Source organism: Etheostoma cragini, chromosome 23 (assembly GCF_013103735.1).
Source record: "Etheostoma cragini isolate CJK2018 chromosome 23, CSU_Ecrag_1.0, whole genome shotgun sequence".
Classification (NCBI taxonomy): Eukaryota; Metazoa; Chordata; class Actinopteri; order Perciformes; family Percidae; genus Etheostoma; species Etheostoma cragini.
Window position 1 is genome coordinate 12,396,211 of NC_048429.1, and position 16,134 is coordinate 12,412,344.

A 16,134-nucleotide genomic window follows, 5' to 3' on the forward strand; every position below is an offset into this window, starting at 1 on the left:
TGAGGTCGTAAGAGGTTTGTCAACAGATGTTAAATGGCTAAATCACTTCAAAATATACTGTACACCTTCCTAAAACTATACTATAAAGCAAAACGGGACTTGTATGTATTGGAATATGGCTGTCATTCATGTTGTAGACAGCTAATAATAAACAAAATCATCTTATCTGGCTCACTGTGCATCCTACTTCATGTTATACAGTACCTTCAGCCAAAGCTGGTCCTTGAAGGTGTTACATAGTGATAGTGTCTGATAAGTCTGAACCAGAGCTCTGAGACTCACCTCAACATTGTCTTGACCACTGCGTTTTAGCTTGCTTTCCGAGTTCACTTCGGAAACTTCAGAAATTCTAAGCATTTCCCTGCTCCTTCGTCAGTCAAATAAATTCGGAATCAACCGAGACTGTCCCCTCAAGGCCGTTACCAATTTTTATTATTATGAAACCCATATTTGTAACCGATATGCATATACAGTTAAAAGTAAGAATTTGGAAGGTTACAAACTCCAACACAAAACTTTGTTTGGATGCTTTAAGCAATTATGTAATGAATTAGAAAGGTTGAACATAATACCCAGTAAAAGATAGTCAGATAGTGTTGTGTGCGGGACACTCAGTGCGGAGTGAAACCGAAGCAGAGGGACAGACCCAGAGCTGTAGCCGAGCCACAGTAGCACACTTTTTAATGGAATTAATTAGTGGTTATAAGGCAAATAAAACGCAGTTACAGCTAATCTGCAGACTGCCAAAATAATAATAAACATATACTACGGTGTCATCAGCATACATCTGCACAAAGTTATAATAATACGGCCGATAATTGGTTTGTTACTTATATAAATCACATTGGGTAAGACTTTACTTTGTTTTCTACAGAAGTGACATGAGACTGTCATGATGAAATATTATAACCAAGTCATAAATGTTTATGACATAACGCTTCTTTTAGTAAGAGTCATTAGGTTAGGGTTCATGAGTCATGACTGTGTTCATGACAGTGTCGTGTCACTCTTATGTAGAAAACTTCAAGTAAAGTGTTACCTGACATTGTCAGCACAATAAGTTCCCTGAGTCTAACCTGAATAGCATCAGTGATATATTTGGATAAATGGAGCAAGCAAGAATATGTTTCAACATTGTTTTCCACAATTTTTGTAATATCGCCAAATACGCTATATAACGCCATTTTGGTGCGTCTTGCTCAGGATAAACAGCGCTATAAACTGTGACAAATACCATGAGAAGATTAGAACCAACTAACCTTCCCTAACCTGTCTGTGGCACTCAAGTCTTTTCATTTCTACTGAAGATAGACATATTTAAAACTAGGTCACAGATATATAGTTTCATATATAAAGTCTAAGTAATTTCCTAAAAGCAAACATAAGAATAGGAGTAAACAGTACATTTGTTGGGTAGGGCTGCTGTTGCGGTTGCTTTATTACACTCCACTGCAGGAGTCAAGCTTATCACCACAGTAATGCACTTTCTTTTTTCTTTTCTTTTTTTCAAGCGTATTCAGTAACCTGACCATAACAATACTCCTGCAATGTCAACAATGGAGGTTTATGGCACAGAGGAATAAGCTAAATCAGGCTTTGGCTGCTCAGACAAATGCGTTTTGTTACTCGTTTTGGTCTTCTTTGTAGGATTAAAACAACAAGAAAAATATAAAATGCTACCAGCCTTTACCTTTTAGAATGTAACTATGTGTTGCGATTGATAATACTTTTATTATTCTTTCTAGTTCTTCCTTCCCACAGCTTCTCCAGGTCCAGTACATGCTGTGTCCTCAGCAGTTGGCACACAATAATACATCTTTGATGCTAAAGCCTGTTTTTGCCAACCGTGAGAATTCCCAGCCAAGGCTGAATCAGGCTAGTCAAGCTTTATTGAATTGCTTTTTAGGAAGTTTGCCCTGGGCGTGATTTGCGTTTTGTGTGTGTTTTTTTACCGTCATAAACCATTCTCTTCTGTGCTTTCGATGTAGTGCTTGGGAAACAAGAACTCAACAAGGCATTAGTTGTCCTGTCTTTCTCTGTGGGGGGGGGGGGGTGTCCATAAAGCACACCTATGGTCCGACAACAAGGCAGGTTTCAAAAGTACTTGGTTCAAAGAAGTGCAGGAAGAGCAAGAAAAAAAGCCAAGTTCGACGTGCAAAAGGCAACAGCAGTGAGTCTTCCATTTACATCCACTTATAGGGATGCATACTTAGTTGTGATCTGTCAACACATGGGATAAAATGAACAGCTTTGCACTACCCTCTGATCAATGTGGCCATTTCTGAACGCTCACACAGCAAAACAGGGGCAAGAGTCAGAGACTCATATTAAGGTGAGATGCTTTGTTACGGAGGCAGCCTCTACACGAACCGTAAACCTCCACTACTCAATCTGTATAGCTCTTACACTAAATTTCTCTTTCTGCCTGTCTTTTTAAATGTCATAGTCATTATTACTTCATTAAACCAGAATGCTATATTCACATGCAGAAGATGCCGCTGGTTGCCAAGAGAGACACCCGGGCCCTGTGGGTTGGGTCCCACGAGGGCTCCGAGCAGCGAGCCGCGGTGCGCTACTGTGGCCGAACCACCACCCGACGTGTGATGTTTTTCTTTTAGACATGCTGTAAAGCCTCTCTCTTTCTGTCGCTGCACAGATGGGTGGTACTCTAATATTCATAAGGGCTACACTTACTTTGATCTGGCTTTGCGTTTGCAGCATGCGTCAAGATGGGGAGAGAGAGTGGATGGGATGGGAAAGAGCGGGTGAGGTGAAAGCCGAGGGGGACGTTGTCCTACTGGCCAGACATCCATAACTCCTCCCTGTGCCATTTTTTCTTTGCTCCTCAGTTCCTCCAGGCCCTGGGCACTTTCTATTATGCATGAGTGTCATAAGCAGTACAGTGGATCTGCTGGCCACAGACACAGAGCAGACATCCCCACAGCTGTATGATGTGTGTGTGTGTGTGTGTGTGTGTGGGGGGGGGGGATTTTATCTGCTATACAAAAACCAAACATACTGTAGCATGGACCTGGGGTTCTTGTAATAATAATGACAATTTGAATCCCTGAACATTCCTAGTTTTCATGCTAACTCCAGCTCTCCTCAGTTACCGTTGCTGTGTAAGTTTTCCAATGATTCCAGTGATATGGTGGCAGATTTAACACTCACAATGTGTGCTAAATTTGGTAGACAAAAGCAAGCTTGTCATTTTTGGTCGTGATCTTCAATTGTGCTGGCTGAAATGACAGCCCTGGGAGATTTCTCAGCTAGATTATTAGTGTTAATTCTGTGAGTTAGCCCTAATGGTAACTAATAATAGTAATGAGAACCCTGAATATGAACATGACGGCTACTTGCAGTATAGGGGTTGTGTATTGATGCCAAAAAAGGCAAATAAGGGCTAAGGGCTCAAAATAGAAACAAAGGAGCACAATTATTTTTCTATTGCAGGTTAAAGGTCCCATGGCATGAAAATGCCACTTTATGAGTTTGTTTTAAACATTAATATGCGTTCCCCCAGCCTGCCTTCCCCCCCCCACCCCATTTACAGTTGATTTAGACCTCAGACATGCTGGCATTAACCATCAACTGTTCCTTGATGGGAAAATGTATTGCATCTATATCTAATCTAATTCACAAGGAAGCAAACATTAGCGCCAAGCCACGCATTGGCTATGGGAAATACCTTCTGGCTAAAACTCTCATCTATCCCTCTCTCTACTAACAAATACGGGAAAAAACCAAGACGACCTCACGCCTACAATGGACTGGTCATCACACTCTGTTTGATACTATGTGGGGACACAGTACATCCATGCCCAGGGCCTCACAGCGTTACACCGGGGGAGAGGCCTGTGGAGGAGCGCGCTGCTCCAACCCTACAGGTCTACCCATTGTATGATGCGCCGCAGCTTAGTCCTGTACATTCTAACCTTCGCTTGGTGCTGCCGTGGGTGTGATGCCGGGGAGCCGTGCTGGCGCTACCGGGGGTGTGATGCCGGGGAGCCGTGCTGGCGCTACCGGGGGTGTGATGCCGGCAAGCCGTACTGGTGCTATGGCGTTGGTTTCTCGTTCCGGTGTCGCCGTCGATGGAGTGTATACTGTCTAAAAGTGAGAAAATACAGCATCTGTTACTGGATTCAAACCTTTGAAACCTCTGAAACCTGGCTCGATCAAAATGTTTCGTCAGCAGGTCTGAATATTTCTGGTTATAACATCTACTGGAAAGGCAGGGCAGGAACACAGTGATGCTCAAGGAGCTCAGCACATCACTCACACGGCCCATTACCAAAATTGTCAATCTGTCCATTTCACAAAATATGTTCCAAAGCATGTGGAAACCAGCTATTGTAGTTCCCATCTTCAAAAGTGCTGACCCTCATTCCATCTCAAACTACAGACCAATCAGTATATTGTCTACAGTGGCTAAGTTTGCAGAGAAACTGAAAGCAAAACAAATTATTAACCATCTAAATACTACACCGTACACACAAGGTGTTGCTCCATCTCTCAAACCTCTGCAATCACTTTAAACGAACTGATACATTTCTAGACGAGAAACCAAACATTTCTCATCATTGTCCATTACTGCAGAAACAGAAGTTAGTTAACTCAGAAACATGGTCAAATATTCAAATATTCTGATCAGATCCGAACCAGAGGTGCAGCACGGGGAGATTGTGTCATTCCATTCAGGAAAAGTGTATTTGGCCAAACTGCTTTTCCTGTTCGCGCTGCTAAAGAGTGGAACCTCACCCCCATAACCATCAGAAAAATAAACCCCTATAGTACATTCAACATTGACAATCAGAGCTGTCTACATTTCCATTCACCGTTAGACCTGCTCTTGCTGCCCCCTGTTGGCCTCTTGCCTTGTGTGTGTACATGTGTTCATGTCTTTTTGTCTGATTGTTGGCCAACTATGTTTCTAGTGTATATTTATCTTAACTTTTCTTATATATAACTTTAATAGTAGTACTTTTACCCAATGTATAATATATTGTAATTGTGATGTTGTTATGTAAATATGTAATTGTACTTTTTAGGGTGACTTGTTACGATCTGTCTAGGGACTAAAAATAACAAATAGCCTTTTGGCTAACTCTGGCGTATTTACAGAAATGTCCATTAATATGCACTGTCCCTGTATTAAATAAACAAATAAAAAAAAAAAATGAAAAAAAATATGGAAGAATGTTAGTCGCACCCTAGAGCCATGTAAACTAACAGACACTGACTAGCACCCTAGAGCCCTATGAGCTAGCCGACACTAACTAGCACTGGTCACTACTGTTGTCCGAAAATTTGTCCGGGATGCATTTACTAGTAAACCTTTATTGGCTGTAAAGTGTCCTTGAGTGTTAGAAAGGCGCTGTTAAATAAAATGTATTATTATTATTACTAGTAAACTGCTAAACCGTGTGACCGACGTATAACCGACTGCTATCTGTTGTGGTAATTTCCTCCCGTTACTCTGTCCTCTGTGACTGTCTACAACTAGAAACTAAGCTGCGCGGTGCAGGGAACAACTCTGACTGGCACATGATCACACAGTGGTTTATGGAGCGGTAGATTGGCTTTTCAAAAATACCCGCAGCATTCTATGAACGGAATGATGCATTTAAAATATTACTCATTTACGCAAATTTCCTCGTGGGAAGCCCAAATCGTGATCGTGACTAAAATTGGATTAACTGTGCAGCCCTTGGACGACTTGTGCGGTTGGAAAAGAGGTCTTCTTCTGTAGAATGAGAGAGTTGCTAGGGGTGGGAATCCCCCGACGCTTCCGATACTATATCATCACGATCCTTATGCCACAATACGATATTATTGTGATTTTAAACATATTGCAATATTCTGTGATATATTGCAATTTATAACCTTTTTTCCAACTTCTTATTTTTCCCAATTTCAAATGATGTACCCAAAAGGAAACTTTGTCAACATCTGTTTGTTCACATCACTTCAATGTAATTGCTGCAAGTATTTTTTCTTTTTTTCTCTTCACCTCTAAAAGTGACCCTTTTCTCACTAGATTTATTACTACCTCAGTAAACATTTTCATAATGTCTTTATGGTCTCAAATGCTAGTTTTAAGTCTTCTGCAACACAGAATGGTAATTATTTTTTGAATTATGATCCTGTTGATTTTAAAATCTGCAATGAAGCAGGGGACGTATTAGGGCGTATTTGTGATGTGATTGAAAGTGAAAGTGTGTAACGTAACGTAACGTAACGTATATATATTCCCATCTGCAACCAGGATGGTAACGGCAAACTCAACGAACGTCACACATGCTCGGTCCATTAATGTCAACAATCTATGCTTTTGATTTGGTTTCAAGGTCATCGATTAGATATTTGACTAAACTTTTTTTTTTAACATGGCCGGTCCTTCTCTTGGTTTAGTATAGTTAAAATCTAAAGTTTAATTTGAAAATTGTGACAACCCTAATGGTTAATATTGGCTTTGAAATAAAGCGAGTTCACAGTTATAAATAGTTAACGGCTTGTAGATGCAGTAAACCCACTTTATACATTACTCACAGTGGTTTTTCCCAAAATGTGCATATTTTTGTGTATGGGGCACTTGAATTAAACTGAGCTGTTGCTATTTCTGTCGTTAGTAACACCTGTGCTTTTCCTACTACACAATGACAATGGAAAAGGCCTAATCCATCTAAAGCCTGACAGGCTCGCTACCTAATTTGTGAAGCTATGATTGGACAATCTTTGTTTGGGAGAGATATAGCGAATGGTGAATTGATCTCAAAAGAGCATGCAAAAAGGAAGCTTTGCTTTAAAAAGCCCAAATGTATAATTTATTCAGTTTTAACTTAATCTCATGTTTATAATAAAGCTTTAATCGTTAAGTATTGTTTCTGCCCTCGAAGAATGTCAGAGGGTTGGACTCATTGCCCTGATCTTTTACAGTTTATTCTGTGCGTTTGCCTACCTATGCTGTGGTGGGGCCTCACTAGAGAAATGGTTTTTTTCTCTGCTCCAAGCCTAAGTCCATCTATAAAGGTGTGTTTATCATTCAAAGTGACCCAGGTTAAGTGTCCTGAGAAAATTATTTAAGGCTGCGGGTCCCAGTTGGCAATTAAGTACAATTCATTACAGCAGACACACAGGCCCTAGAGGGGAACACATGCAAGAGCCGTGGCAAAGCACTGTAGCAAGTAGCGGAGGGAGAGAGAGAAAGAGAGAGAGAAAGAGAGGCACCAATCAGGGGGAGGAGGGAGCGGAGAGTGTGAGATTGATGTAAAACGGGATGGATATGTGTAGGAGGGAATCAATGTGAGAAAAGAGGCAGATTGTTTGTGTAGAAGAGGAGTGTAACGAGGAGAGGAAGAGTATTAAAGATAAATAAGATTGTTGGTAGGCCAAGTTGGTTTAGAAGAGTGGGGCTGTGCTCCTCCTCTCAGAGAGAATTTCATGCCTTTCATTTGTTGCATTTTGATGTTGAGTGTAAGGTGTTCGGGTGTTCTCTTGCCTTGCAATACTGATACTTTTTTGAAGCTGGTAAGGGTGGAGTGTTCAAAGAGCTTTTTTTTTTTTGCTTACCATATGAAACATACCTAAAGCACTTGAACTGAATTACTACTGAATTACTTTTTTAGAGTCCCTTTTGGTGCTGCGGTGTAAACTTTGTGTTTCATGTTTTTAAAACTTATAATCGGACTTCTACTCTCTGTGGCTGCGTTATGTAACACAACGGTATAGGTCCTACGTTTTCTCTATCTGCCGACGTAAACTCACACAGCCAGATTTGCTGAGCACTTTTAATCTAATTTGTCACATATTCTGGGTCTGGCGCTGTGCGTGGTGTTTATCAGTCAGGCGCAGCAGCCTAGAAGCGCACGTCTGCCGTCTGAGGTGCACTTTGCATGTTTAGTGATTGGAAGATTAATGCAAATGCACTCATATATTCGTTTCCGCCAAAATCATCACCGCTGTGTAGCCGTATTTACTTGTTTTCTATGGAACATGAAATCAGAAGAACTTGTTTTCTGCTTAGTGGGCACAGATTTGTAAAGTTTTAATAACAACCTCATTTTTCAAGAATCTTTTTTATTTTAATTAATCTAACTCTTAATTTCAATCGTTTCCACACGTGTTGGAATGCACGTATGCTTGTGCTTAATTAAATTTAATTACATTTAATTTCTACTCTTTATTGATCCCTTATAGGGAAAGATTAAAAACAAAATGCTAAAGGCTACAAATCAGTTGCTTCTCTATATGCAACAATGGCTGTATTGAATATTTACAGCTGATGTTAAACTTAATGTTGCAATCTAAGGTGCTGTTGGAGTTGGCCTTGAAGGCAACCAAGGCCCAAAGTCCTCGCACGCACCATTCCCAATGAAGGCCATAATGCAAACGGCCCAACTTGTGTGAGGAGCTATTCATTTTACTCAGAATGAAATTAATATAATCAAACTCCTTCTTGGAAGCAGATTGTATGTTTCTGCACTACTTCTACCCAACCGTAAACATATCATTAAAATGATGAAAAATCGTAATTCAATACAAGCTGTGTTCGTCTATCCATTTCACAAACGTTTTCCGAATTGTTTGAACGCTCCATTGATTTCATAGTAAACAGACTTTAGTGTATTCATAAAGCCTTCTTTGTGATAAAAAAGATTCTTTTTCAGAAGTGTTAGAAACTTACTTACTGAGCCTCCCTCTTTACAGATTCAAAGGCCCGTTTTAGTGAGTAAGAAGATGAAATGTACTGATCATTGCATGCATTATTCTGACACAAAATTGTATCTAACCATACAGTTCATAAATACTGCACTGTTCGTGAATGGCAGGCTTTAAATACCCGTTATGCAAACCTACCACCCCTTCAATCTCCCCCTTCCTCCTTTTATTCTCCCACTGCCTCACCTTGCTTCCGGCTTCTCCTCGCCATAATTATTCATTCATTTGACTTTCTCATTGCATGCACATTGGCTAAGAGGTGCTGTAATCAGTTTTCTGATGGAAGGCATTTTTCCCTGTAATCCAACAGAGCGTATGCCAGGTCTCACTCTGGTTCTTTTCATATGGGAGCAGAAGAGGCTGTGCCTCTGGAGGCTTAACATTCTTATTCTGAATGGCTTTTTGCATTTCCTGCCATCACTGTCAACACCACATGCCCTCTCTATAAAGTGCCACACAAAGCAGACACTGTTTGAGGTGTGTTCCACAACTTCTTAATATATATTCTTTTTTTACCTGAAGTACAGGTGTTAATGCTCTATTAGTTTTTTCTGATCAAAGTGTACCGCTGATATTGTGATGTAATGGATTTTTCCTCTTGTTAAGTACTAATTTAGCTAACAAGATCAGGAGTCCACGGCAATACCTGCACAAAATGAACAGCCAGCTTTCCCAAAGAAAAGCACAATGAAATAAAAATGTGAACCGATCATTAACCCTTGACTGGCAAGCGGGAAGATGAGTCTCAGTAAATCCGTCCGGGTGGCTCTGACACACTTTCCGCGCTCCGTGTCAGCGGACCGCTGTAGGCTTGTACCGGTGTTGATGTTCTGTGCAATGTCGGACAAATGCAGCCACTTTCCTGAGAGTGCTTGCAAGACTGACAAGTCCACACCGGCAGGTTGTCAGCTGCGTGTCTGCCTGGTATACTCTCGGACGGCCGATTTAACTCGCCGGTATAGTCTCACGCGTTACGTGTCACGCAGCTCTAATTAGCAGAAAAAAGACAATCTTTAAATATAACTTGCTGGTTCTAAGTTAGGACTAACAAGTAAATTAGCAATTAAGAAATAAATTGTTTAGCTTATTTATATTTTTGTCATGCAAAACACGTTTTTTAAAACTCAACACTACAATAAAAAAATGCAGTGTCCGCTGTTGAATCACAAAAAAATTTACAATTGTTCATTTATTGTTATGGAGGTCAAATGTACCCCGGAAATCCAGGGTTTTCGCGAGAGCACATTATGAATTTGCTCAGCGAGTTACTCTGGCATAGAGTAATGCTGCTCATTAACAATACCCTTGTAGGCGAGCTGCACCAATCACATCGGTGTATCTGATGTAGGCGGGCGAGAGGCGAGCTAAACAGATGACGACATTTTAATCTACCAGTTTGCTAAGCGTATGGGGCTCTGGATATGTCACTCCGTGTGTCGTTGTGATTGGTCGTAGTGTTATCCAATTACGCTCAATGAGATTTTCAACTGCACGTTTGGTGCCGCCCAGATCCAAATCTGAAAGATTAAGGGTCTGGATTTCCAGGCTAGGTCAAATGTGCAATTAATCGTCATTTAGATTTTAGGTCGTGCAACCCAAATACATATTCAAAAACAAAATTAGTTTAACTTTGGCGAACCTTGACCAGCGAAGCCACAGCTTCAATCAGTAGCGATCCATGTTTTCTGTCATTGGCCGTAGTTTTCCCAGTGACATAAGATGGAGGAGTAGTTGAATGTAATGTGTGTCTAACCCATAGACTGTCTATGGTCTAACTAGCGGGTATCGCCTTGCCACCCAATGGTCACACACCTGCGTTCACGCATGTGAGATCCTACCCTATTGTGCCACTAAGGCACAATTGTACTTTGAGCTAAAAGCTAACCTAAGTATGATAACACACTCACATGCTGATATTTAGCGTACTGTGTAATGTTTAGCGCATATTAAACATTTGCTAATTGGAAAAAATTACAGCTGAGGCTTATGGGAATATGATCATATTTGCAGTAGGCTTGCTGCCGTAGTCGGTGTTTCCATTGTTACACGGTGGCCCGGCAAACACCAGTCACATTACTTGACCACTTCCCCCACTGGTGTTTTTGCGTTTGAGTCCACTGTCTGTTTGTACCACTGTCACACTCTCTGGGCAAAAAACTGCTAAATTAAACACACAGAATAAACCATGCCGTTTTTCCATATTATAGTCCACATCTTGGAGACTGGCATTACTGATAGCATGCATGACTGTTAAATCATTAACATAGCTTTCCTGCCATGTTCTTATTGGCAGAGGGCTGAGGTAGCAGAGGAAACACGGCTAACTGACTGCTGTTTTTCCTTTTTTTTTAATATGGAAACTAAGTAGCTAGTACAACATTAATGATGCCTCCAAGTGTCAGAAAGCCTTATGTTTTGGTTTACCGTTTTGCGTGGATAGCTATTAGTCTGTGTTGTTGATGCTGCAGTTCTGTATTCAGTTCTCCAGGCTCTACCTGCCTGCTCCTGCTGCTGCCACACATCACTTCAGGAAACTGATGAACTGTACCAACCTCAGATTAACCCCCAACCCCGTCTTTCTTTCTCTGCAATCCCAGACCATCACTGGAGGTGAGTCATGCACTCACACACTTGGCACATGGGAACTACTGCACACGCGCAAACACACACACACACACACACACACACACACACACACACACACACACACACACACACACACACACACACACACACACACACACACACACTCTCTCTCTCTCTCTCTCTTTCTCTTTCTCTTTCTCTCTTTCACAGCCACACACACAATGACTTCAAGTTGCTCATTGACAGGGTTATGGAAAGGTTTAAAATCCACCTGCTCTCCACTGTCAGACGAGCCCTGCTAAGTCTGAAGTTTAACAGACCGTCTGAGCTCTTGGTGCAGTAGGAAGAATATTTTAGGGCAAGCACTCTTAAGCCTCCCCAATTTGAATTTAATTTGAAAGTTCTTCTCCTGGAAACCCATTCACTTCTTTAGTGTCTTGCTTAAGGACATTTCAGCAGGGCACATTCTTGCTTACACTGGAGCCTTAACCTAGGTGTGTAAAGACTTTGCAATTTTGGAAAAATCTGCATTTGTCACAGAAGATCTGTAAAGACTGCAGGGTGTGACGGTATGATAATGCACATACCAATACATTGTACTCTTTTTGATCACTACCCACTTCTCCGGTGAGAATGAAGATCAGTGAAGAATTGGTGTTGGCAGAAATCCATTCTGTGGTTTGTGTGTTAGCGTATCATTAACCGTTTTCCCTGAGGGGATAAACAAAATATCACATTCGTATTACTACACGCATAGTATTCAGATGAATTTATTCATTATTTGCTTCTTTGTACACATTTAGAGGATACCAGGTTGTTTATTATTTCCTTCTATATTTTTGGCCTCATTAAATCCTAATGCAGCCTTAGTTTATGATATCCTTGTTTAAATCATTATTCAGGGAAGCTTATGTACTTCTTTGTGCTGACGAATAAGAGGCACTGTGTCTACCGAGGCTTAAACTGCAGCAATCCTTTATCGTCCTATTTTCTATTTTTATGAGATCAGTTTCTAAGGGTTATTTAGCCGAGAGAGGCAGGAAAAACAGTTAAACGTTCATGCCAATTTTGAAGGCAGTTTAGTGAGGCAAATCAGAATTGGATTATCAACTCAAGACCTTTTCTTCCTTTGGTAATGTTTGTGGATTAGATACTTGTAGAGTCACAGTAGGTAGATCTTCCACTACATCCAAAGTACTAGTGCAGTCTCCGCTCAAAACACCCGAGGAAGGACAAGTTGTGGGCCGAAACTTTACGTGCCTTATTTGCACTATTAAAGCAAATTTCCGGAGCAATAAGCTGACTTGACTTACTTTGAACCTTCACATTTTTGTCCTGCAACAGCGACTACATGGATGTGCACAACATAGTCTTTTTTTTTAATCAGTTCCAACTGTTTGGCTCGCAGCTTTCCCAGGAATTGCCCGTCTCTTCAACAGCTGTAGATTTATTATGATCTTCAGAAACTATTCAATATATTCCTATCCTTACTCGTTGCAGCCCAAAATTACATGTAGATTAACAAAGTTTAATCTAAGACTTCTAAAGTCAGCAAAATGCACATTGAGATCTGTATAGCTAAGAATGGTTAATAATAGGGCTGAACGGAATTCTCAATTGTTTTTTTCCTGCCAGATATTGCGATTCAGTTTGCGACAATCTGTGAAACGTAAAATTATTCCAGCATTTATCTTATGACAAAACAGTAAATATAAGAAGGGTAAGAGGAACACACAATGTTAAAATCAAATGTTGCCCCAAACGTTCGTCTAGATATTTCACATTTGATTAATCGCAGCCTTCAGGATGAACGAAAACGATGAATAGTTCAGGCCTAGTTAATAACGAGCTAACATTAGCCTCAAGACTGTTAAAAAGTAGCTTGAATGACAAAAGTGTAATTTCCCAATTTAAAAGTTCCATTAGCTTGCTTTAAATGGTGTACCAAAAGCAATATAGTTCTAACCAATTAAAACTGCATGATCATTACAGCTGCTTTAAATTTGAAAATCTCAGTCCCTAATAATTTGTAATAAATCAAATGGAAAATGATTGAGCAAATGCCAAATGCCTAGAACTAAGTCCAATCTGACCAGTAAAACTGTAAGAGGGATTTTGTCCTCATCTTCAGGTTCATAGTTGTATTTACAGGTTGTACCAGAATAGGTTTATGCGGTTTGATTTTCAGAAAACACCATATTTGTGTTGCAATGCACAATGCTGCAGCTCGTCTTTTCACCCTGGGTGTTGAGCTCTCTGTTTTAGCTACAGAGTGAGACATCTCACCTCTGTTCCATCTTTGTTGGGAGTCGCACATGCTCAGTAAGTGCCGCTAGCTTGTCGGTTGCAGAGCATGAGGAAGTGCCACGCTTGCAGTTAAGCGAGCGTTATAACGTGTGTTACAACGCATGCCGCTCTTCTGTCCTCTGCGGCTGGGACACGATGGAGTGTTTTGTGCTTGTGTGTGTGCTTTACAGCCATCAACAGAACAATTTCTGTGGTGCTTCTGCATGATTCCTCCTAAACTGTTGCTTCTGAATCGATAACAACATGGCAGATATCTGAGAAGTTACTGCTGCACCTGGTGGGTGGAGACATAGACACTGGACTTTTGTCTGATGGGAGGGGGTGGCGGGTGGACAATGCAAATGTTTCGGCCAATGACGTAGAAAGCCGTGCAGATTTTGACCAGCTCACCCGGAGACTAAAGGCAGGATACATTCAGAAACCCGTATCTCACTCAAAACAGCATGTGTGTTTATTCTCCACGTCTGTATGCGTGTGGAAGCACCAGAAACACAAAATAACTTCAAAAATAAAGTGTTTTTTATCATATGGGCACTTTAATGGCTTTTTGTATGAAATATTCTCTTTATTCACTTTACTTTTCAAGGCTTTGCCTTTGCTTGTTTCATCTGAACCTTGAATCTGCTCCATTTGTAGCATTTCAATAGTTACAAGACAACACATCTGCCATATATATGATAGGATAGACCTTCTTTTTTCCCCGTAAGAGATAAGTAGATAACCTTCACACAACAACATTCATTCTGAACTTCAAAGCTGCATGCTGAGTGTTGCTGAGTGTTTTTGTTTTGTTTTACACACGAGGCAGATATTTTCAGGCTCCAAGTAACCCATTCTGAATTTACATTTCATTTGTTGATGATGCCATTTGACCTCATAATAATAATTCAGGTATATGCTGAAAAAAAGACAAGAAAAAGAAGAAAAACATTCCTCAAGGACACCCAGTAATAGTTAATCCGAGCAGACATGCAATAAGCCAGGACATGAAATAAGATTAGAGCAACTTTATAATTGTCCCCCGCATTGAAATCAGGAGAGAGAGTATGGATCGACCCCGGTCTGTCCATCCAAATGTCACGAGCAATATCTGGGATGCCAGTGATGGGATTTTAATAATGCTCGGATGGGAAGGGTGATGACTGCCATTGCTTCATTGTGTCATTTTACAAATTACACTGATTAGCGGTGAAGCACTACAACGATTACAGGATGTTCATCATGCACAATATTTTGGATGGTGTTGGACACTTTATCACAAAAGGCAAAGGGAGTTGGTATACAAGTAGTATGGTGATGAGTATATGGCAATCATTAATAAGCAATGTACTTTATGAATCATATGTAAACACATTGCTTTATTATTGGAAAAAAGTCATAATCACATTTATTTTGGTCAAAATTGAAATCACGATTTAACACTTATTGACTTTGGGAAAGATGTAATTATTGCACTTAAGATACAGTGAAAACGGTTTCACACAGTGAAAACACCTTGAACTGTGAAATTAAACTGTAAAACACAAGACAAAACAAGATTTTACTTGCAAAATATCACGTGCAAAAATAATCAATTTTGATTACATTGTTTTTGTGATTGTAAGGAGCGGAAATTGAAATCGCAATCAAAACTTGATAAATTACACAGCCCGACAAACTGTACATAACTTATAAAACCAATGATGTAATATATGTATTATAGAACAATGTAGAAGAAACTATTTTGAGTCGTACACATGAAATCATCAAATTAAGTTTATTTCTAAAGCACACTCAAAAACTGTCTATAGCTTTATTAACAAAGTATTTAACGTTAAAACTCAGTCGTATACTTGACCAGTAGTCAACGCAGAGACGCCAGTGCAGGCGTGATGCTGTGTCTCTTCCTGGCACCAGTTAGTAGTCTAGCAGCAGCATTCTGATATGACCAATAAACAAATCAGTGTTTATTTTTCTATATGATGTAAGAATTGTACAGACTGATAGATAACTATTCACATATATCAACCAGAATGATGAAAACGTTACTGGATACATCAAACATACACATCTCATCTAACAAAAAAGACATGCATCACAAAGTATAATAAACAGTGAATATATTAAATATGTGAACACGATACCCGTCCAAGAATCCAGCAATTAAGTAAGCAGACACGTGTGAACAGTACACATTGTACATGCATCACCCTGTATAAAAGTGACAAACCAAACAAATGATCATGCATTACATCAAACAAACAGCCTTCCTCTGTTTTTAGCTCCGTTACGGCATATAAAACCACAGGCAGCCGTTTCCATAGTGCCTGATGACAGAAGTCACAAATCTAGGAAACAACAGGCTGAGCTATTTCTTTTCTCAGGGGTTGGTGAAGAACCATCCACAACTTTAAGGTGATCCTGGTCATCCTGGACTTAATTCATCAGGTGGACAGAACCACTTTAATGGGATGCTCTGGGTCTCGTGGATGTGGAAATGGGGAAGTTGTTTGCCTACTGTTAGAGTAACCCTAATGACCTGTA

At 40.2% G+C, this 16,134-nt stretch overlaps 1 long non-coding RNA gene across 1 annotated transcript; it reads left to right on the top strand.

Moving 5' to 3' along the window:
• Positions 1-8,713: 8,713 nt before the first annotated feature.
• Positions 8,714-11,101, top strand: LOC117938973. Its single transcript, XR_004655508.1, has 2 exons — positions 8,714-9,195; positions 11,012-11,101. It is a non-coding gene; the product is annotated as an uncharacterized LOC117938973 (long non-coding RNA).
• The last annotated feature ends 5,033 nt before the right edge of the window (positions 11,102-16,134 follow it).